Source organism: Oryctolagus cuniculus, chromosome 8, assembly GCF_051225735.1.
Source record: "Oryctolagus cuniculus isolate XC-2025 breed Fujian yellow rabbit chromosome 8, ASM5122573v1, whole genome shotgun sequence".
NCBI classification, from domain to species: Eukaryota; Metazoa; Chordata; class Mammalia; order Lagomorpha; family Leporidae; genus Oryctolagus; species Oryctolagus cuniculus.
In genome coordinates, this window is record NC_142874.1 from 37,047,685 (window position 1) to 37,071,893 (window position 24,209).

At 40.6% G+C, this 24,209-nt stretch overlaps 1 pseudogene; it reads left to right on the plus strand.

Annotated features, from left to right (window-relative positions):
* Positions 1–13,826: 13,826 nt before the first annotated feature.
* Positions 13,827–24,209, plus strand: part of LOC100347917 (actin, cytoplasmic 2-like) — a 101,939-nt pseudogene continuing 91,556 nt past the window's right edge.

Below are 24,209 nucleotides of genomic sequence, written 5' to 3' on the forward strand. Positions count from 1 at the left end.
AAGGGTGGGAGTCACTCCTGAGTACTTATGACATGCTTCTAAAAACGATGTGATTTGCTGACGTTCAGGAGTGAGTCTAAGGAAATGTGTTGGTACATCCAATATAATTGCAGTTGAATATTCAGAAAAAAGTATACCATTGGAAGGTGCTAGCTTTAAAACTAGTGTGGAGATCAAGTCTGAGAGCCTATTGTGTCCTGTGATCGAGAACAATGCCTTGCAGGTATCTTATCACATTCCCCATAGCATCATGACCTGAGTGTGAGCTCCCTGAAGACAGGGCTCCTGTTTCAGTCATTCTCTTTCTCTCTAACCTCAGCCCACAAGGCAGGGCTAATGCTTGCTGGATAAGTAGAGAGCAACTTTCAGCAGTCCAAACAAATAAGCAATACTGTTTTCAAAGATAGTGTAAGAGGCCTGGCACTGTGGCACAGCGAATTAACGCCCTGGCTTGCAGTGCTGACATCCCATATGGGCACCGGTTCAAGACTCAGCTACTCCTCTTCCAATCCTGCTCTCTGCTATGACCTGGGAAAGCAGTAGAAGATGGGCCAACCCCTTGGGCCCCTGCACCCACATGGGAGACCCGAAAGAAGCTCCTGGCTCTTGGCTTCTGATCGGCACAGCTCCAGCCGTTGCAGCCGTCTGGGGAGTGAACCATCGGATGGAAGACCTCTCTCTCTCTCTCTCTGCCTCTCCTCTCCCTGTGTAACTCCGACTTTCAAATAAAGAAACAAATCTTTAAAAAAAATAGTGTAACTATTGCAGTACTTGAATCTAATGAAATTAAAATTATATTGTACCAAGTGTGGGTCAGGGTAAAGTCAAGGAAAAAATTTTATTTAACTCTTATTTTGTTTCTCACTTTAATGAAATGGTGTGAGTTTTATTAAAGTTAAAAGAATGTTTTGGAGTGATGTGTATTGAAGGGGTAAATTTGGGTTATTTTTGAAATCTTTTCCACAATTGCTGCAGTCATGCTTCTTAAGAATGCTTGGCTGCAGTTAGGCTTGGGTAAAGATATTATCCAGGCACTTAAGTCTTTAGTCGACGTTGTCTAATTTTTATTCTTTCTGATCCTTTTTATGAATCTCATTTTTTCTAATACATTTTAAAGGCAAACTGCAAAAAGACACATGTAAACCAAAAGAGTGAGTAGGCTGAAAATAAGATATCTTGGGATAATGTTATTTCTTGCTTAGGTGGAACGAAATTCACTGCTATTATCTTTCACATGTTATTTTTTTAAATACAAACCAGGAATTATACAGCCCCAGCTGGCATAGAAGATCAAAGGCCAAGAACCACTTTAGCCCAAATTTCACAGAAAAATGTGCATTTTATAGTCCAATAAATATAAATGTATATGTACACTATGGAAAATAATTCAGGATTTTACTTTTAATTTGTAAAAGTATTCCCAGACTGGCACAAATAGAGAAAAACCTGTGTTATGTTTTAAGCTATAATAGCTTTTAACACTTTAAAATATGATTTAATTCACAATAAGGGAAATCTGTAACTATTTACATTTTTGTACCTTCTGTAGGGAATGAGATGACCTCAAATCAGAACTAAAAGACAGCTGACAACATTGCAAAAATACCTAATCTATGTAGAATTTTATCTATAAACAAAGAAATGAATATGCCTACAATTCCATCTTTGATCACTGTGGGGTCTCTGGTTGACCTGGGAACAGGTGGAATCAGGATAGTTATTATGTAAGGTTGTGACATCACTTTGCCTTAAAGCACTGTAAAAGCTGAGTATGAGAGAGACATAAAAAGAAATATTTTCTTGGGATGAATAAAAATCAATGTATTTGAAATTTAAAATTTAATTTTAATTTATTTGAAAGGTAGACAGACACACACACATATGGAGGGAGAGAGAGAGAGAGAAAGAGAGAGAGAGAGAGAGAAGAGAGTGCGACAGTGGGAGAGAGAGAGAATCTGTCCATTGGTTTACTACTTAAATGCCCACAACAGCCAGAGGTAAGACAGGTCAAAGACAAAAGTTATTCCTCTATCCACGTCTCCTGTGTGGGTGGCAAGAACCCAACCATTCAAGCAATAATTTGCTACCTTCAAAGGTGCGCAATATCAAGAAGCTGGAATCAGAAGTGCAGCTGGGCCTCCAATCCATTCACTCTGATAAGGTATGTGGGGGTCTCAAGTGGCCTTTTTTCTTTTTTTAAAGATTTATTTATTTATTTGAAAGTCAGAGTTACACACAGAGAGGAGAGAGAGAGAAAGAGAAAGAGAAAGAGAGAGAGAGAGAGAGAGGTCTTCTATCTGCTGGTTCACTTCCCAATTGGCTGCAATGGCCAGAGCTGTGCCAATCCGAAGCCAGGAGCCAGGAGCCTCCTCCAGGTCTCCCATGTGGGTGCAGAGGCCCAAGGAATTGGGCCATCCCACTGCTTTCCCAGGCCACAGCAGAGAGCTGGATTTGAAGTGGAGAGGCTGGACTCGAACCGGCACTCATATGGGATGCCGGCACTGCAGGCAGTGGCTTTACCTACTACACAACAGCGCCAGCCCCTCAAGGGGCCTTTTAACCACTGAACCAAATAATGTCCCCAAAATCAATTTCTATCAGAAAATCTTTTTAAGTCTAAATTCACTCAAATACCACTTGGGTGAGGTGATCCTCCATGAGCCCTGATTGTCTTTGCACATATTTCCGGTATACCAGGAAAGACCACTCTTAAATCAGATCATTTGTCCCTTGGGCTTGCTTCATGCTTACTGAGAGAGCTGTAGATATCCTTAGCTCAGTGTTTGCAGCTGTGCTGCAGGCTCCCTGCATTGCCTGTGTGATCTCTGGCCTCTGCACCACCTCTGGGGAACTTGGAGAACCTGGGAAATCGGCACAGGCTGGAAGTTCCTGCTGCTCTCGGCCTCCTTGTTGGTTTCTGATCCAGGAGTCTCATGTCTTCTGTAAGCATTCGTGAGATGTCGATAGGCTAACGTCCTGGCAAAGTAACTTACCCGGACAAAATCCCATACCCAGCAGTGTCTTAGAATTCAAGTTGGAAATTTTATGCAGTAAAAGAGAACCAGAACCATGAGGGACCTGGAAGATGATCTGTGTTGGGAGCATCATTCTTGGGGTGCAAAGAGTTAAACTGTGTTTGTTACACAGCATCCCACGGCAGAGTGCCAGAGAAAAGGCTACTCCCTGCTGTCTATCCAGCTGCCTGGAAGGCAGTGGATACTGGTCTCGTAATTGGGTTCCTCCCCCCATGTGGGAAATCCAGATTCCTGTCTTCTGGCTTCAGCTTGGCCCAGCCCTGTTGCCAGAATCTGGGCAGTGAAATTGCAGATGCAAGATCTCTCTCTCTCTCTCTCTCTCTCTCTCTCTCACACACACACACACGTCCTCCCTTCTTCCCTCCCTCCCTCTCTCCCTTTCAAAAATAAATAAATCTGCATAAATTTAAAGTACAATGAAAACATCATTCTTACCATCTAAAACACAGCTGAACTACAGCTAAGATTTCTTTCAGTCTACCATTTTGGGGGCATACATATTGATGAAACAAAAACAAATCTTTTGAACTGGCATAACTTGTTCAGATACAGTACTTTAGAGGACCTTGACAGCAGTTTAAAAGAAAGAATACACTTTTAAAGTCTTTGAAATAAATAATAGTGTTCTTCAAGATTTGTTTTCTCTCTATTTCAAAGGGAGAGTTGCAGAGAGGAGGAGAGACAGAGAGGTAGAAAGAGAGGGGAGAGGTCTTCCATCGGCTGCTTCACTCCCCAAATGGCCACAATGTCCCGGGGTGGGCCTGGCTGAAGCAAGAAGTCCAGAGCTTCTTCCAGGTGTACTTCCGGGTGTTCTTCCGGGATGCAGGGCCCAAGCATCTGCGCCATCTTCCATTTGATTCTCAGGCACATTAGCATGGAGATGGGTTGGAAGTGGAACACCCAGGTCTTGAATAAGCACTCATGTGGGATGGTGTCCTCCCAGAGAGAGCCATAACCTGCTACACCACAATACCGGCCACAATAGTGCATTTTGAATTACAGAAAATAAAAAATGATGAAAAAGATATTTTATGATTTCGTTGTTCTGAGCAGTATTGATTTGAAGTTTGAATGTTGCCTTATTGAATAAAGAGTGGAATAATGCAACATCTGTCATACAATTTTAATGATACAGTTTTTCTGTTATGAACAATTATAGAGACAGCAAATTCATGTGGAAAGTGTTTAGTTACAGGTACTTAGGATGGAATCTGATGAACTGGAATTAAAATATGTTCATATTTGGACATAGGAGGTTCTAATTCCTTTAGGGCCTCTTAAATTAGGTCTCTTGAATTAGGTGTAAAATGATATGTTCATGTTTGAATAAAGAAAACAAAAAGACTTTCAGAGCTGCTTAACATCTGGTAGGATAATTCTTTAGGACAGAGATCATCTGCATTGACTAGTGTCCCTAAGACTGTGTCCCCACTAATGCTTGTGCCTTTATAGATGGAGAAAGAAAATAGGCTTGATAAAAAGGAAAAGTACAGATGCTATGTTTGTAAATAAACTTCAATAAGAAAAGTTAAGAATCCTTTGTTCCCTTATGTTTACATGTTACATCTCTTACTCCTTGTGACTTGTATTGCTCCGAACTCTCATTAGATCATGAGAAAGTGCCTAATTATACATTTTCTGCTTATTCCTCTCTCCTTTTGCTGTGAAGTTTAAATCATTGTTCTTATTGTTCAGTTTATCTCTTTTTGTTTCTAGCACGTGGCTTCCGAATGTTATTTTCTCTCTTTTTCTAAACTCATGAGTAGTATGCTTAGGGATTGATATTTAGAGTATTGGTGTGACTGGAGGAGTAGTAAGAACAGAAATAACTATTTCTTTTTTAAACGTATTAATGACTAGCATCATTTGGATGTAGCGACTTTTCCACCTGTGGGGTTTGTGTATTTTTTATGGAAAGTTTCTTGACATTTTCCTCCTTTAGCAGGCCCATGTTGTCAAGCCTGGACTGTAGCATTTTTATTTTAGTAGTGTGAGCTGAATTTTTCTGTGTCTGCAGCTTGAATACATTCAACATTTTTTGAATATTTTTACATCCACTTTATTGGTTTTCAACAATTTGTGTATATGACCCTTTTCATTTAAAAAAAAAGAAACACCAAAAGCAGTGCATCACTGTAAATTCTAGAATACTTGAGTTCAACTTGTCCCTCTGGGCCTTTGAGCAAATGACTGAGGTAGAAGGCAGAGATCAGTGACAGAAGTACCACCTACCTCTGCTCTAGTTTTCCAGTTGAAAGGGCTACTTTCAGAGATTTATTTTTTTTAAGATTCATTTTATTTATGTGAGAGGGAGAAAGAGAGAGAAGAGAGAGAGAAAGAGAGAGAATTGATTTTCCATCTGCTGGTTCACTCCTAGCAATGCGACTAGCATTGGTCAGTGCTGGGCTAGGTCAAAGCCAGGAGCCTGGAGCTCCATGCTTGTCTCCCACAGGGATGGCATGGGCTCAAGTACTTGGGCCATTATCCTCTGTGTTCCCAGGCACATTACCCGGGAGCTGGATTGGAAATGGAGAAGCCAGGAGTTGAATCAGGGCTCCAATATGGGATGCTGGAATTTTAGGCAGCAGCTTAGCTCACTACTCCACAACGATGGCCCTGGAGATGTACTTTCTAGCACAGACACACACACACACACACACACACACAATGTTGCTACCTCATCAGCAGTTCTTTAAAAATCAAAATTTATTTTCTGCTTCTGCTGTTGCCTTGATGGCCAGGAAAAATTTGTAGTAAATGGGGGTGGGGGACAAGGAAGAAGGTTCTGAAACTCACCCTTGACTACACCCACCCTGTGGGGATAGAATCATGGATGTGGCCAATTTTGAGCAGTTTCTACAGGAGAGAATCACAGTGGATGGAGAAGCTGGGAATCTGGGTGGGTGAAAGGCTTGTGAAAGGCATAAAAATCTTTGAGGTAGTGGGTTTTTGGTCCACTAGTTCAGATGCTGAGTAATATGCCTGCGTACCACATTGAAGTATGTAGATTTGATCCCCATCTCTGACTCTTGACTCCAGTTTCCTACTAATACAGACCCTTAGAGGCTAACGTCAGGCTCTGGTTGTTGGGTTCCTGCCACCCACATGGTGGGATTGAATTTCTGGCTCCTGGCTCCAGCTCCAGCACAGTCCCAGCCCTTTTGGGCATTTGAAAAGTGAACCAGTAGATGGTAGATCAATTGATCTATCTATTATCTATCTATTTATCTATCCATCTATCCATCCATCCATCCATCTATCTAATCTGTTAATTCTACCTATTCTCTCTCCTACTTGCTCAAATAAATAAAAAATTGAAGAACAGTTTACTCAATTGATTGCAAGTAATTGCTAACAAATAGGGATACAAACTGCATTACTTGCAAATCAGTCAGGACAAGGAAGAGTTGAATGATGAGGACTAAAACTTTGTGATGCTATCCATGATATTTTGTGTGAATTCTTGAGTACAATTTGAGAATAAAAAATGAATTGCATCTACTCTTTGAATAAAAATGCAATGACTCTGGAATTTAAATAAAAGAAACTGGATCTTGCAACCTCTGTTCATTTCCGGGGTGGCTGGCTTGATGGTGCTGGAATAGGCCATGCCACATCCGTCTTGATCACACAGCTATCTCTTCAGCGGGGCCTTCCCTGAGCTCCTACCCAAAACTGCAAGGATTTTGCCACCACGTCCTGCGGTGTCCTGTTAATCCTTGCCACATTCTGATATGAAATACTTCACGCATCCCTGCTCATCGTCTACCTCAGTCCTCAGAGGGGAAGTTCTAGGGAAGAGTCTGCTTTGTTCTGTGCTGGCTCCCAAACGGCTTCCATGGTGCTGGGCCCGCTGTAAGTTAGCTCTGTGACCACTTCAGAGTTCCTCTATAGCTCTTTCCATCATATAAGGGAGAACAGCAACATCTGAATTTTTTAAAACGAGATTTATTTATGTAGCAGAAAGGAGGAGGAGGCGGAGGAGAGAGAGAGAGAGAGAGAGAGAGAGAGAGAGAGAAAGAATCTTCCATTTGCTGGTTCACTTTCCAAATGGCTGCAAGGGGCCTGGCTTGACTAGCGTGAAGTCAGGGACCAAGATCCTGGAAGTCTATCCTGGCCTGCCATGTGTGTGTGGCAGGGGCCAAGCACTGGGGCCATCTTTGCTGCTCTCCCAAGGACATTAGCAGGGAACTGGATGAGAAGCAGAGCTGCTGAGATTCAAACCAGCCCTGCAGTATGGGATGCCAGTGTTCTCGGCTGGGGCCTATCCTACTGAACCAGAACACCCAAGTCCTTGTAACTTTTAAAAATTTTTCAAAAAATATATTTGATGGAGAGAAAGAGAGAGAGAGAGGGAGAGAGAGAGAGAGAGAGAAAGCGCCCATCTGCTGGTTCGTAACTGCTCAGCACAGCTGGGGCTAGGCTGAGGTCAAAGCTGGGGGGCGGGAGTTCAGCCCAGGTGGGTGACAGGAACACAACTACTGCTGCCTCCCAGGGACCGCATTACCAGGAAGCTGGAGTTAGGAGCCAGAGCCGAGTGTGAAACTCAGGTATTTTAGTGTGCCATGTGGGCATCTTACCCACCCCCACCATGGTAATCTCTTAGTTCAGATCTAATAGACTACAGGAGTTTGTTTTTTTTTTTTTTCCCCTAAGCTTAAAGATGTGATATTGCTGTGCCAGGTTTTCTTTTTTATAATTTCAAACTCAGGAAATCTCAAAGAGTTGTGTAGTAGAGGCTGTTATTGCTGTCACTGCTGTGTAGCACCAGAAGATGAACGAGATGAATGGGAAGGTCATCCAGGGACACTACCTGAGCCCACGGCACCTGCTGTAGAGGCTACACCCCTAGAAGGGACACTTTCTTATACATTGCCCCAGGACGATCAGTGCAACTGCTCTCACCTCTGTTTACAATGTGTGTTGCTGGGGCCTGCATTGTGGCATAGTGGTTTAACCCACCTCCTGCAACGCAGGCATCCCGTTTGAGTGCCTCTTCAAGACTGAGCTGCTCCACTTACGATCCGGCTCCCTGCTACTGCACCTGGAAAGCAGTGGAAGATGGCCCACGTGCTTGGGCCCTACACCGACATGGGAGACCTAGAAGAAGCTCCAGGCTCCTGCTTCATTGTGGAATAGCCCTAACCATTTGAGAACTGAACCAGAAGACAGAGGATCTCTCTCTCACTCTCTTTCTCTCTCTCTCTCTCTCTGTCTCTCTCCCACTCTCTCTCCCTCCCGCTCTTTCCACTCTCTCTTTGTAACTCTGCCTTTCAAATAAAAAAAAAATAAAGTCTTTAAAAAATAAATAAAAGGTGTGTTTCTCTGTACATGGAAACCTTAAAAAATAGCATAACCAGCTTCTGCCTTTTCTCATCAAACTGTTTCTAAAAATAAACACGTTTCTTCTTACTTTCTATTACATAAATTTTTACATGCAAGAATTCTATTAACTTAAGCACAGGTAATAACCTTTCACTCACTAAGTTTAAGAAAAATTGTAAAAAGGCAAGGGAGTGAAACACTAATGTAATTCTCATCACAAGGTGACATAGACTTAACATTCAGAATTCACGTGAGGATAACTTTATTGCTAGATCCTTCTGTGCCACATCCCAGAACTAATGCAATCACCTCCCTCCATCTAGAGAGAGTGACCCAGGGTGCACGAAGAAGAGTTTCTGAAGTAGAAATGAAGGGCCAGTGTTATGGGGTAGCAGGTTAAGTAGCTACCTGCAACATAGGCATCCAAAATAGTTGCAGGTTCAAATCCCAGCTGTTCCACTTCTGAGCCAGCATCCTGCTAATGAACCCAGGAAAGCTGCAGAAGATGGCCCAAAGCCTTAGGTCCTCACAGGACACCCAGATGAAGCTCCTGGCTCCTGCCTTTGGCCAGGTCCATCCCTGGCCATTCAACCATTTTGGGAGTAATCAGCAGATGCAAGCTATCTCTTTCCTCACTCTGTGTAACTTGATTTTTCAAATAATAAATAAATATTTCAAAAAAGATCTGAAAAATGTTTCTAAATATTCCTTTCATACATGTGAAGTTAATCACGAGTATTTTAAAGCTTATCACCTCATGTGGCTTTTTAGGTAATACAAATAAGGTAGAACTATGACTAGGGAATATAGTGTTAAAAATATCTGTTTTCTGGGGCTGGCGCCATGGTGCAGTAGGTTAATCCTCCGCCTGCGGCGCCAGCATCCCATATGGGTGCCGGTTCTAGTCCCGGCTGCCCCTCTTCCAATCCAGCTTTCTGCTATGGCCTGGGAAAGCAGTGGAGGATGGCCCAAGTCCTTGGGCCCCTGCACCTGCGTGGGAGACCGAGAAGAAGTACCTGGATCCTGGCTTCGGATTGGCGTAGCTCCAGTTGTTGCGGCCATCTGGGGAGTGAACCAACAGAAGGAAGACCTCTTTCTCTGTCTCTCCCTCTCACTGTCTGTAACTTTACCTCTCAAATAAATAAATAAAATCTTTAAAAAAAAATCTGTTTTCTAAAAACTTGTCATTGTTGCTTTCCTAACACTTATGAAGTGGTTTTAGAAGAAACACTAAAATTAAATATGCATGAAAAATTTCTCAGGCACACTTAAAAACAACATCTTTTAAAACCCATTTTCCATTTTGTTCAATAGGATAGGAACCTGTTTTAAAAACTGCAGCATGTGTCTGGTTCTATATCATATTACAGTGAAGGGCTTATTTTTTTTGTAATGTTTAGCATGAAAGTTACCAATTATTGTGATAAAAATCAGTGTCCATCCTGTGTCTTCTAGAGTTTATTGGATCTGACATCTCAACACTTTCACTGCCAGCTTGACCTGAGGGTACTTCATAAAATTCATGAAAAAATTGAATCAAATTATAAGTTGTTTTGATGCAACTTTCTTGAAACCAGTGCATACTTTGTTCACATGTGACTCTCCATGATCTGTTTCATGTGTCCTGCTTCTTGCTATGTGTATCTGCACAAACACTATAGTTACTATCCACATTGTCACCTATAGTGTGCACGCATTAACTTTCTTCCTTTGGGAGGTAATGGCATTAGATGATTTTCATACTTTCTCATGTTAAAATGTAAAAACAGTGCGGTGGCTCAATATGTTTCCCATCCTTTGCCTTCTCAGAGCCTTGCAGCCAAGTTTATTGTTTGAATATGGGAATCTACTCAACTCAGATGTCTTAAAGCAGTTATTCTAATTTCCCTCAGGAAATTTGGTTATATTTTTCCCTAAGTGATTTATCTCATACTATCCCTTAGTTTGTAATTTGCTTCAAAGTCTTTCAGAATGTTAAATAATCCTGTTTGAATTGCTATCATTATTCTAAGAAATGGATAAAATTTGGATTTCATTGGTTACAATAGTAGAGAATATACCTAGAATGCATCTTTGTAGGACTATATTTTCATTAAATTTCTTTTTTGGGGGTGGCTGAGAATTCAAAATACCTTTTCTTGCTTGAGTTCTTCATTAGGGAGTTTTGATCTCCATGGTGAGTCTTCCTAATGTTTTGCAATATGCGAGTGACTTCATATGTTTTCATGGGACCTCTAATTTTTTTTGTAAATTCACTATTTAAGAAACAACATTGCTATACATGTAGAATAAACTACTCAGTAGCAGAGCGGCATAAACTTGCATCTTTCATGAGCTTAATAAAACCGTTTCACCATGTTCATATGGAAGTCTGGTTTGACACATTATGAAATCATCAGCAGGAGGTTTTTATTTCCTTCCCAGCCAAAATGGATTTCTTTGTGCACCCTATGATTTCCCATGAATCCATGAATTTTGAAACTCCTGAGCACTATCAACAACTCCATACTCTGAGGATTAATGGGAAAATATTTGGGATTTTCTCGCTCTGACTGAAGGCTGGGTGAAATCAATTATTTAAGCACTATAAAGCCAGGGCTTGCGTCTCAGACGATGATTACAAAGCAGACACACTTTAACACCCAGAACAACCACCTGCATCTTGTTGACTTCTTTACCATGGCAAACGGGTGAATGAAATATAATTCCTGTCTGCTGATGCCATGGAGATTCCGTCAGTCCGGGAGCAGCTGGAGCTCCCATTTACATGCTTACATGCACACACACACACTCACACATACGCACACACAGGCACACACAGCTCTTTTGTTGTACAGATGTTAAATGTAAGGAAATTCTACAGCTTATATTAAAGTAATAAGAAAAGCAATTGATTTTTCTTTCTACTGTATCTGCCGTGGTCCTCTGGGTCTCAAACACTCAATTTGTACAGAGCAATAAATGTCATGCTTTTAAAGGAAAATACTGTAAGAATATTATGCTCTAAAACTGGTCAAATGCTATGGAAAAATTTATTGAAGACTTGATGTGACTTTTATAGAAAGTCTGATTTTCCAATACTAAGAAGAGACATGCATTACTATGAGCTGCCATTGTCCTTAGAGTAATTGTTGCAAATAAAAGGACATCGGGTCCCTACAAATTTCTGAAGCAAAGAAAATTAATGCACACTTTTTAGGTGGTACTGGATGAAATGGGGCATGGGGAGGAGAGGAAACCTTAGAGGCAGAGGGAAGTATTCATAAACAATCGTGTTTAGATCTCTTAGGTGGAAGATTAGTGCAAGCTTAGTGGCTTTGAAATCTAATAATCACATAAAGCTCCCCTCAAAGCAGTTGCAGCTTTGGTGCCAGCTTTTCCTGTACAGATCAACCTGAAGTAATATATCAAGATCAAGGTCCATTTCAAAGAGAAATTCTTTCAAAACAAATCATGGTCACTGCTGATTAATCATTCAAAATCATAAATCTTGTGTGGTGAGTGAACAGTGACCAGACCTGGTCACTGAACTGAAAATGTTTTCCTCCCTGGCTCCTTGTATGCAATGATCAATTTGAAGTTTTAAAAATCAACCCAGTCTCAGTGGAGTGTCTTTGGCTGTCTGGGGGTTTAGGGTAGCACAATTTTTTCTTTACTAGAATAAATTCATAAGACCATGGATTATTTCACATATTTAGCTGAGCATTTTAAAGGCTCTTTCATAACTTTAAATATTGCTACTTTACAAAATAGCATGCTATAAATGATCACGACTAAATTAACAGCTACTTCATCATATGAAATGTATCTTACAAAATTTTAATACCATAGCAACTTGATATGCACCATCATTAATTTAAAAATATATAAGGGGGCCGGCGCCATGTCTCACTTGGTTAATCCTCCGCCTGCGGCTCCGGCATCCCATATGGGTGCTGCGATATAGTCCAAGTTGCTCCTCTTCCAGTCCAGCTCTCTGCTGTGGCCCGGGAAGGCAGTGGAGGATGGCCCAAGTGCTTGGGCACCTGCACCCGCATGGGAGACCAGGAGGAAGCACCTGGCTCCTGGCTTCAGATCAACACAGCACCGGCTGTAGCGGCCATTTTGGGGGGTGAACCATTGGATGGAAGACCTTTCTCCCTGTCTCTCTCTCACTGTCTATAACTCTACCTGTCAAATAAAAATAAAATATATATGGAGATGGAAATTGCTGCCGCAGGTCAGATGCCACGTGAGCCACTGGCATTTCACATCATAGTTCCTGGGATTCAAGTCCCAGCTCTACTCCCATATCCCACTTCCTACTAATGCACACCCTAGAAGATGCTATGTGGCAGCTCAAGTAAATGGGTTCCTGACATATACATGATAGACTAAGATCAAGTTCTGGCTTGTGGCTTTGGCCTGGCCCAAAACTGGCTGTTGCAGGCACCTGTGGAGTGACCCAGTGGATCAAAGGTCTCTGTCTCTCTGTCTTCCTCTTTCCCTATCTGTCTCTCAAATACATATATCAAAAAGAAAATACATGGCACTTCAAAAATTATAGGAAGGGAACATATCTCTGTTTGAATGTCTTCTATTGATCATACTTTGATCAATAATTAAACATGTACTATATTTATGTAATTTAAACTTAACATTTCAGCCCCAGTTGCTGCGAGCACTTGGAGAGTGAACCAGTGGAAGGGGGATTTCTGCTTATCAGTCTCTCTGGCTCTATCTTACAAAAAAGGTAAATAAATGAAGCCACGTTTAGTGGGTCAAGACTGAAAAATACATGGAATATAGACTACGCACATAAAAACTCTTCATATAGGTGCAATGTGCACATCTATACTGAAATTTGAAGATGGATAACTTAGAGCAATTTAATTTACCATCAGTAATGATTTTCTATCAATTTAGGTTAGGTAATTGTGTGGCCATAATCAGAGTTTAGATGGTTTTTATAGAAGAAGAAGCAGCAGCAACCGGGGTGGCGGGGTGAGGGGAAGGTGAAAGCGAAGGGGAAGGAGAAGAGGATGAGGAAGAGAAAGAAATAATTAGAAAACCTGAAAACAGTGTTCAATATTGATTGGATACTATAAGGATGTTGGAAGAACTGGGACAGTATCCATTGCTTACAGAATATTATGTACAGTAAAAGAGTAAAAGATATTTATATGTAATCTCATTGTACATGTCTTGTTTTGATTCTAAAGGAAGCATTATGTAAGCATTTTTTAAAAAAGGATTTAACTTCTGGAGGAATAAGTGATATTTATTCAAAGACTTGCATACCATTCTAAGTAGAGGAGCTATTGGGAAGTATTTAACTTTAAATTTACCAATAACATCCCAAGATGGCTAAATAGGGTAGAGCCACACTAACCTCTGTTGCTCTGGGATATTGAAAGAGCAAAGGAAGGACCATGTTTGCACGGGTCTGACTAACAGAAAATTTATGCAATAAAGTAAAAAACTACGATGATTCCACGGACAAGAGGCGAGAAGACAGAGACACCACTGGAGTCAGCTGCACGGTGCAGCCAGCTGCTGGCTGTGAGGTGCCACGTGACCACCTCAAGGTGGGATGAAGTTGCTGTGTGCCCTGCTGCTGTAATGTTCCTGAGAGAGAATTCCATGTCCCCACTGACATTCACTTCCACCGCGGAGCTGCCGGAGCAACCGCCGGGCTTGCTTCCTTCCCCTCCCCTGCTCCTGCAGTGCCACACTCAGCAGCAAAAAGTCAGGCGGTCAGGAAGAAACTTCACTGTCTGCGAAGCGAATGACATCTGCTGGGGCCAGCACCGTGGCACTGTCAGTTAATTCTCTGCCTGTGGCGCCAGCATCCCGTATGGCCACTGGTTCTAGTCCCGGCTGCTCCTCTTCCAATCCAGCTCTCTGCTATGACCTGGGAAAGCAATAAGCATGGCTTTGGATCAGTGCAGCTCCAGCTCTTGTGGGCATTTGGGTAGTGAACCAGCGGAAGGAAGACCTTTCTCTCAGCCTCTCCTTCTCACTGTCTGTAAATCCACCTCTCAAATAAATAAATAAATTTAATTAATTAATTAAAATTAATTTAAAAAAGTCTGCAGCAACTTTTATTTTTTTTGACAGGCAGAGTGGACAGTGAGAGAGAGAGAGAGAGAGAGAGAGAGAGAGAGAGGTCTTCCTTTTACCATTGGTTCACCCTCCAATGGCCGCTTTGGTCGGCATGCTGTGGCCGGTGCACCGCGCTGATCCAAAGCCAGGAGCCAGGTGCTTCTCCTGGTCTCCCATGTGGGTGCAGGGCCCAAGCACTTGGGCCATCCTCCACTGCACTCCCGGGCCACAGCAGAGAGCTGGACTGGAAGAGGAGCAACCAAGACAGAATCCGGCGCCCTGACCAGGACTAGAACCCAGGGTGCCAGCGCCGCAGGTGGAGGATTAGCCTATTGAGACACAGCACCGGCCTGCAGCAACTTCTGTCATTGCTGATACTGCCTCAGGGAGCATCTTGTACACCACACTAATTTGGGTCTGGGCTGGAGAGTTGCGGTGCGGGTGGGGTCATGTCTGCCTAATCCCATGGAGTGAGAGGATATTCCCTGCTTCCCTTCCCCTCACAAGGTGGATGTGACAAGCAAGAAGGAGGCAGCATCTTGATAAGGGAAGTGTAGGCAGCCATGTCTCATGCATGTGCAAACCGGGGATTTTATTTGATGGATAAATCTGTGGTCCCTTCTGACTTTGAGTCTAACCTGGAGGGTTGGCAAGGGGCCTGCCCACTTAAGCTTGTGAGGTGCTCCTGTCCCCCTGCTCTATCTCAAACTGCTAGTGTGGAACACTGGCAGGCAGCAGGCTTGGGATTGCCTTGGCTCTCTCTGTGGATGGAGCAGGCTTATGGATCTGAGAGTGGATCCCCTGCTCCCTGTGACTGTGGGAGCCCTGCACACTATGACTGGTGGAATTCTGCGACTGCACCATAGGGTATGGGGTGTAGCCAGTCTCTGGGAAATCACTGTGTCTGGCTTCAGAGGCTCAGAGCTCCTTGAGTACTTGGGATCGGCCATTACAATGGGTCCTGTGCTCACAGTGAGGACTGCACACATCACTTGTGTGGTTCATGCACCTGCATGACTGTGATGTGTAGGCACTGTTGGCTTCCTCAAGGCATTGATTACCTTGGCAGAGAGAAGGTGAGGCAGTAATAACACCAGCTGATGTGATTCTCCCCTCCCCTCTGCTGACAATAGAGGAGACCTACCACACACAACTTGGGTGTCACTCTGGCTCTTGTACCACCCCAGAACACTGTCTGTAGTTCCTGGCCCCACCCAGCACATGCTTCTGAATATTCACTAAGGAGCAGAAGCATAGTTCAAAGATAAAAGCCATCAGAGGAGAAAACCAACAAGTGGTTCCACAAATGCCCAAAAATAAACAGAAATACCAAAAACATGAACTAGGAAGATAACCTGTGTCCCCCAAAGCAACACTTCCAATATTAGATCATGACTGTGAAGAGATTGATTAAAGGCCTGAATTAAAAAAATATGATCATAAGATTACTCAAAAACAATGAGGAGCAAGTTCATGAGTTAAAGAAATCCATACATGACATGGGTGGAAAATTTTGATGAGAAATAGCTGAAGAAAAATAAAACTTAAATATCAGAAGAGAAGAATTCAATATGTCAAGTAGAAAATTCAGTGAAAAGCCTTAACAGCAGACTTGTTGAGGCAGAAGAACAAATATCAGAGTTAGAAGACAAATTTTTGGAAATATCCTAGAGCCCCCCACCCTCCAAATGAAGAAGAAGAAGAAGAAGAAGAAGAAGAAGAAGAAGAAGAAGAAGAGGAGGAGGAGGAGGAGGAATTAGAAAAACTGGAAACAGTGTTCAATATTTATTGATACTATCAAATAACTTAACTGACGTCTTAGGAGTTCCTGAAGGTGTGGAAAGAGAATGGATCAGAAAACCCATTCAGTGAAATAATAGAAGAAAACGTCCTAATTTGGATAAAGGGGCATCCAAATACAGGAAGCACAGAGAACTCCTAGTGGTCGTGTTTATGGCACATTATAACCAAGTTTTCAACTGCAAAATGTAAAGATTTTAAAATGTGCATGAAAGAAATGTCAGATTACCTTCTGCAGTATACAGACTTCATACATTTCATAAATACAAATTTAGTACCATAGTGATTCTTACCAGGCTACCTGTCCTTACATCCACACTCCCACACAACTTTTTCCTCCTTCTCCTGTTCCCATTCTTATTTTTTTAAGATCCATTTTCAGTTAGCTTTATACACATAAGATTAAACTTATACTAAGTAAAGAGTTCAACAAATAATATGGAAAAAAACTATTGCTCAACAGTCAAGACAAGGACTATGCAAAAGTTGCAAACTTTTAAAGTTGAACTAATTCCAATTCATCTCAAACTATTCACAAACAATTGAAAGGGAGGTAATCTTCCTAAACTCTTTCTTTGAGTCCAGCATCACCTTAATTCCCTAACCAGACAAAGATAAAACAAAGAGAATTAGAGACCGATATCCCTGATGAACATAAATGCAAAAATCCTCAACAAAGTATTAGCTTTTCTAATCCAATAACACATCAGAAAAACCATTCACCCAGACCACATATGATTAACCCTGGTATGCAGAGAAGGTTCATTATACATCCCATTAACAAATTGAAGAATAAAAACTAAATGATTATCTCAGCAGATGTAGAGAATGTATTGGTAAAATACAACATTCTTTCATGATAAAATCTTAAACAAATTGGTTATAGAAGGAACATTCCTCAACACAATTAATAAAATATATGACAAACCAGCATCATATTGAATTTGGAAAGTTTGAAAAATTTTCTTTAAGATCTGGAACCAGACAAATATGCTCACTCCTGTCATAGCTATTTAGTTCTGGAAGTTTTAGCTACAGCCGTTAGGCAAGGAAAAGAAATCAAAGGGATACAAATTGGAAAGGAGGAACTCAAATTATACCTGTTTACAGATGACATAATCACTGGTTACAATGGAAACCAAAAGACTCCACTAAGAGACTGTAGGAACTCAGAAGAGAGTTTGGTAAAGTTGCAGGATATAAAATCAACACACAAAAGTCAATAGCCGTGGTATACACAAACAGTGCCATGGCTGAGAGGGAACTTCTAAGATCCTTACCACTCACAATAGCTACAAAAAGATTTCAACACTTTGTAATTAATTTAATCAAGGATGTGAATGATTTCTACAATGCAAATTATAAAAAATTAAAGACAGAAATTAAAGAAGACACAAAAGATGGAAAAATTTTCCATGTTTATGGATTGGAAGGATTAATATCATTGAGATGTCCGCACTACACAAAACAATTTTCAGATTCAATGCAATCCAAATCAAAATACCGATGACATTCTTCTCAACTCTAGAAAAAGTGATGCTAAAATTCATATAGAAACACAAGAAATGGCAAAACATGCTAAATTTAAAGATATACCATGGGGTAATTATAATCAAAATTGCCTGATATTGGCACAAAAAATAGAAATGTGGACCAATGCAACAGAACAGAAACCCTAGAATCTAATCCATGCATCTACAACCAATTAATCTTTGAAAAAAGAGCTAAAATCTCTCCCTGGAGGAAGGACAGTCTCTTCAACAAATGATGCTGGGAAAATTCAATCTTTACATGCAGAACTATGAAACAAAGTCCCTACCTTACACCTTATGCAAAAATCAACTCTAAATCATTCAAAGATCTAAATCTATGACTTGATACAATCAAATCACAAAAGTAAAACTTTGGGGAAACTCTGCAAGACATTGGCATAGGCAAAGACTTCTTGGAGAAGACCCCAGAAGCACAAGCAATAAAAACAAAACTAGGCAAATGGGATTACATCAAACTAAGAAGACTTCTTGGAGAAGACCCCAGAAGCACAAGCAATAAAAACAAAACTAGGCAAATGGGATTACATCAAACTAAGAAGCACGTGCCTTACCAAGGAAGCACACAAGAAAATGAAGAGGCAATCAAAAGAATGGAAGAAAATATTTGCAATCTATACAATTGATAAATATCTGGAATCTACAAAGAGCTCAAGAAACTCAGCAACAATCTAACAAACAATCCAGTTAAGAAATAGGCAAAGGACATGAACAGGCATTTTCATGAGAATAAAATTCAAATGGCCAATGGACACATGCAAACGTGCTAGACAACAGGGAAGTGCAAATGAAACCTACAATAGGGTTTTGCCTCACCCCAGTTAGAATGACTAGCATCCAATAATCAAAAAATAATAAATGCTGGCAAGGATGTGAGGGAAAAGGTTGGTGGGAATGTGAACTATTACAACCCTCATGGAAGACAGTGTAGATTGCCCAGAAATCTGAAAATAAGTCCAGTCATCCTCACGCTTGGAAATTTGCCCAAAGGAAATGAAATCAGCATATGAAAGAGTCATCTGTACCTCCATGTTTATTGCAGCTCAATTCACAATAGCTAAGACATGAACTCAACCTAGATGCCCATCAACAGATGACTGGATAAAAAAATGTGGTGCATATATTCTATGGGATACTACTCAGCTATTAAAAAAGAATGAAATCCTGTCTTTTGGCACAAAATGTATGCAACTGTTATGCTTAGTGAAATAAGCTAGTCCCCAAAAGAGAAAGTTTATATGTTTTCCCTGATTTGTGGTAATTAATACACAGAGTACAAAAAAGTAATATGTATGAGCAAAATTGACATTTTGAGCTGTAGTTATTGTTTACAGCCCTTGTATTATATTCTTGAGGAATGTGTTTTTTCTAGTTACTACTTGTTTAATCCTTTAGTTGGTGGAGCTTGTGATTATAAAATAAATTGAAAGTATGTAATTGTAAAAATTAAAAGAAATAATAGGAAAGGAAAGAGAATAAGGGTAGGAGCATTGGTGGGAGGGAGAGTAGGGCACGAAGTATCACTATGTTCTTATATTTGTATATATGAAATAAATAAAATTTGTTCACCTTGAGTAACTAAAAATATTAAATAAAAAGTTATCAATAAAGTAATGTAAGTTCTCTATGCAATTTAAATTCCATTTATTTTTAGTGAGGTTTTATTTTGACCATATATCTTTTCAAATTTCATATTCATAGGCCAAATAACATATATTAAACTCTGTTCCCATTATGAACTGCTAATATATTTGTTTATTTGAAAAGCAGTGAGAGAGAGAGAGAGGGAGAGAGAGAGAGAGAAAAGAGACAGAGAGAGAATCTCCCATCTGCTGGTTCACTTTCCAAATGCCCGTGATAGCTGGGGCTAGGCCAGGCAGAAGCCAATAGGAGGGAACTTAATTTGGGGCTCCCATGTGGGTGGCACATTGTGATGAGAAGCATGCGATTTTTGAACTGTGATTGGGTGTTTCTCTTTTCATTGGAAATGCAGTTTCTAATGATGATTGATTTTCTGTCTTCTTTTTGGCTACTATGTCACAAAGGAAAAAAAAAATTTTGAAATCATAAGAACAAGTCATCTTGAAATAGCTGTCAGGAAAATGTCATCCTTCAAGTTAGGAGTTAGGAAACTTGGATTCAGTGCAGTTGCATATTCTGCTCAAAATCTTGCTTTGGCATGATGGTAGAGCTGATTCAAATGCAGCCTTTTAAAATTTTTAACTCCCGGCTTGTGGTATTAGCAACAAAGCCCGAGACTGAGTTACTGCATCTTTGAAGCCAGTCTTCTAATGTTTCTGAATTTACTTACTAACAATAGGTAATAAGGTCATGACTTTATCTTCAAGCCGATAGATTCACATAGTAAGAGTCAAATTTCTTGTACATCCAGCTGTATTTTTACTAAAAGACAAAAATTACATATTGATTAGTTACATATCCTGATAGACTGATACTTGCAATGTGGGCCTGCTGCATTGTTCCTGAGTCCTCATGGCATAAGTGATTGGTTGTCAAATCCGCTTAAGATTATAAACTTTACTTTTCGATTTTATTTCTCCTTCAGGATTCCAGTCCCACATCTGAGTTCCGTCTTGGTTAAAAATAATTTGCCATTGTCCACGTTTGTTATTTTTACTATTGTCTGGCCAAATAGTATCTTCTTGTAGGCACTCATTGCTGTATTTTAGGTACCATTGAAATACCAACTCCTTTACTGTTGCTCTCTATAATTCTGGGATGGTTTGGTCCTCCTTCCCAATTTCCCATTAGCACTCAAAGATGTCATTTGCGTCTCAATATCTACTTTATTCAAGGACTTACATTATTTTTGGTAGTCAGGTAGATAGTATGTCAGAATCTGTGAAAAGAATAGAGTAACATAAATAACCAATAGCTTTCATTTCAAAAGTGGCAGAATATATAATGTGAATCTTGCAAGAGGTACAGTCTAAGAATGAAGAAGATTCAAAGACAAGTGGCATGTGGTTGGATGTTACCATGTCTGTAATTGCATTTCTCAAAAATTCTGTAGAGGTGGTTATATTGGTTAAGTTAGAATTCAGTTGTTGAATTCTGAATTCTAGTAAGGAGTTGAAACTCCAGGAGTGGTCAGTTGGTGCTCGAGGGGAAAAAAGCATTTTCCTTTCCTGTAGGTGCTCTTGTCTCCACCTTGATGAACACAGGAGGCTTTTCTCATAACCGTGGATGTCAGAAGTGGTTTTCACTTGTGTTAGATGTTTTCTTATCACCATGGTAAAGGCTTAAAATTATCTTATTGGTGAAATTAAGGATATTCAAACTCTGTAAGATGACCCTGCATTTGCAAGATGTGTTTGCTGTCTCAAGAACAGTGCAAAAAATCCAGCAGTTAAAAGACTTTCTTCTTAGAGAGAATTAATCTAACTCAGTGACTTTCAATCCTTTTGGCCTTAGACTCCATATATGATCTCAATATTAAAAATCCCAGGGCTGGTACTGTGGTGCCCTGAGTCAAGCTGCCACTTGGGACTCCTGCGTCTCATATTTGAATGCCTGGTTAAAGTCCCTGCTACGTTACTTGGGATCTAGCTTCCTTGGATCAGCTGATGATGACTTAAGATCTTCTGCCTCTGCCACCCATGTGGTCCCAGATGGAGCTCCTGGCTCCTGGCTTTGGCCTGGACTCATGCCCACTGTCGTGGATACGGGGGGAGTGAAGCAGTGAATGGGAGATCTCTGTCTCTACCTTTCAAACAAAACCACACCAAGGAACGCATATAATGAAATGAAAAATGCAGAATTAATCAGATATTTAATAAGTAACTTAAAAATTGTGATAATAAGCATGCTATGTTAAATGCAAACATGCATAGAAACAATTTTATTCTTAAAAAGAAAAAACAGAAAGAGTGGCATTGTTCTACGTTTTTGAAAATCACTTTAACATCTGTATTAATAGGATACAGCTGGATCCTCATATGTTTCTGCTTTCAGCCTGTTGGGATATGTTGCTTTGGTTGAAGCATATGAAGAAAATCTGACCTCCTACGTCATCTGTCTTGCTACGAATTTGTGAAAAAAGTGGTTTAATAGTCTTTGCAGATAATTTGAATATTTTCTCTCTGATATTATATACAATATAACAATTGGCTATTTTATTGAAGGTAGTTGCAATGTGAAATCTGAAAGCATCCATGAACATTTTGTGTTATGTTCCATTAAAATCCATTGGCCTGTCTTGCACTCTGAATTGGTCTTGCATGCATGCATGATTTTGTAAAATCATGCATTGGTTATTGGGAAATACTGATTCACCTATTAATTCAGGTCTTCCAAATATGATCACATTTCCTTTTTACTATAAACAAAATTAGAATCATTAACATTTTTGATGTCAGTTTCATCAGAAAAATTAAGAAACATTGGGGCATTGACTATCTGGTGAAGGAGACAAGGTTTTCCAGAATTCCAAATGGCACTTGAGAGCTCAACTTTTATCACTGGCAGCAAGCACTTATGGCTGCTATCTTTGAAGTAACAGCCTCACTTCATTCCGTTTGGAGAAGAGGTTTGCCAAATACCTGAAATGGAATAATCATCTTTTGTCTTCAAGTAAAAACAGTGTTCCATCCATGGTAAAATCATCTCATTCGGTTCTAACTCAGACATGTGTTTTTCTCTGAGACAACCACTGTACCTCACTGCGCAGCGCAAATGCTTTATACAAACTTTCCATGATCTACTCAGAGTATGAAGAGGCATGTACAAGTGCCTAGGCTTAATAAAATTAACAAACGTCATTGCTTTCTCAAGGATATTCCTAAATGAAGCTCTTTCCCCCCGTGAGTGCAGTGCGGTGAAGAACACAAGCGGTTCTAGCTGTGCTAGCCTGTGCTGAGGCCCCAACAGGTTTACTCACTGCTGCTTTGCATCATCAGTGTAAATGCTGAAACACTGAAAGGAAGCGAAGAGTTCCTTAGTGTTGTTAGAGAACGGCTTTGATCTTGCAGTTTCCCTAACAGAGTCTCAAGGATCCCATTCTAAAAACTCCTAACCTAGAAGAAAGTTGTTTCCTTATTTTTATAATCAATTAATTAATTGAAGAGAGCAAAACAGAGCTCCTGTTCTCTGGCTCACTGTCCAAAGGACCACAATGGCCTGGGATAGCGCCATGATGAATTTGGAAGCTGAGACTCCAGGACAGGTGTCTTACATAGTTGGCAGGGACCCAGCGCCTGAAATCATCACTGCTGCCTCCCAGGGTCTGCTTTAGCAGGAAGTTGGAATCAGGGAGCCAGAAGTGGGTATAAAACCCAGGTGCAGAGTATGGTACACAGCTGACACAATTTGTTTCTTAACTACCAGGTGAAAATCCACCTCCTAGGTAAATTTAGGAAATGTGTGTGTGAGTAACCAGCCCATTGGTGGCATTAAAGTGAATCCAATCTTGCTTTCAGAATTTGGCTCTGGTTAAAGAAAAACTTTCCTGCCCAGGATTGACTTGACCTCTAATAAGGCAGAGCTCAATTTTGTTGAACTTTCAGACAGCAGTGTGAACAGCTTTTTAACTATGGGGAAAAACTGTTGGAAATTATAATTTCTATCAAAAATAGACTAAGTACTCTACCTGACAAATCGGATAAAGAGAATTTATAACATTTGAGAAAATAGAAATGCTTACGATATAGAAGTCATTTGTTATCTGGGCCCTTCCACTTAGATGATATGTGACTTTGGACAAGTTGCTTATCACTTCATTCTCATTAACAGCAAAATCTAGTACCTAAGATTGTCAAGAGGAATTAAAAAACATGTGGAAAGTGTGTAGTTCAACGCTTGATTCCTAGTGAGCCCTCACTACTGCTGGTGACTACTCTTACTACTATTTTTAATATTTATTTATTTGAAAGGCAGAGTGACTGAGAGGCAGAGGTAGAGAGAGAGGCCTTCCAACTGCTGGTTCACTCCACAGTTGGCTGCAACAGCTGGAACTGCGCCGATCTGAAGCCAGGATCCAGGAGCTTCTTCCAGGTCTCCTACCAGGGTGCAGGGGCCCAAGCCCTTGGACCATCTTCCACTGCTTTCCCAGGCCACAACAGAGAGCTGGATTGGAGGTGGAGCAGTGGGACTCAAACCGGTGTCCATATGGGATGCCAACACTGCTGGTGGCAACTTTACCCACTAGGCCACAGCGCTAGCCCTTACTCTTACTACTCTTATCATCATCATTATTATCCCAGGTAGTTTAGGTGGAATTTGAATTTTCTAACTACATGCTTTTGGATGGCATGGAAACCACAAAGGGAGAGGTGTAAGAAGCATTTGATGAAGCAGAATATAATTCAATTAGGTTGTTGAATAAACATATCCAAAGCAGAATAACAAAAGATGGAGAAGTTGGCTAAGTACTTTGCAAATGAAGGTAGGTCAACAG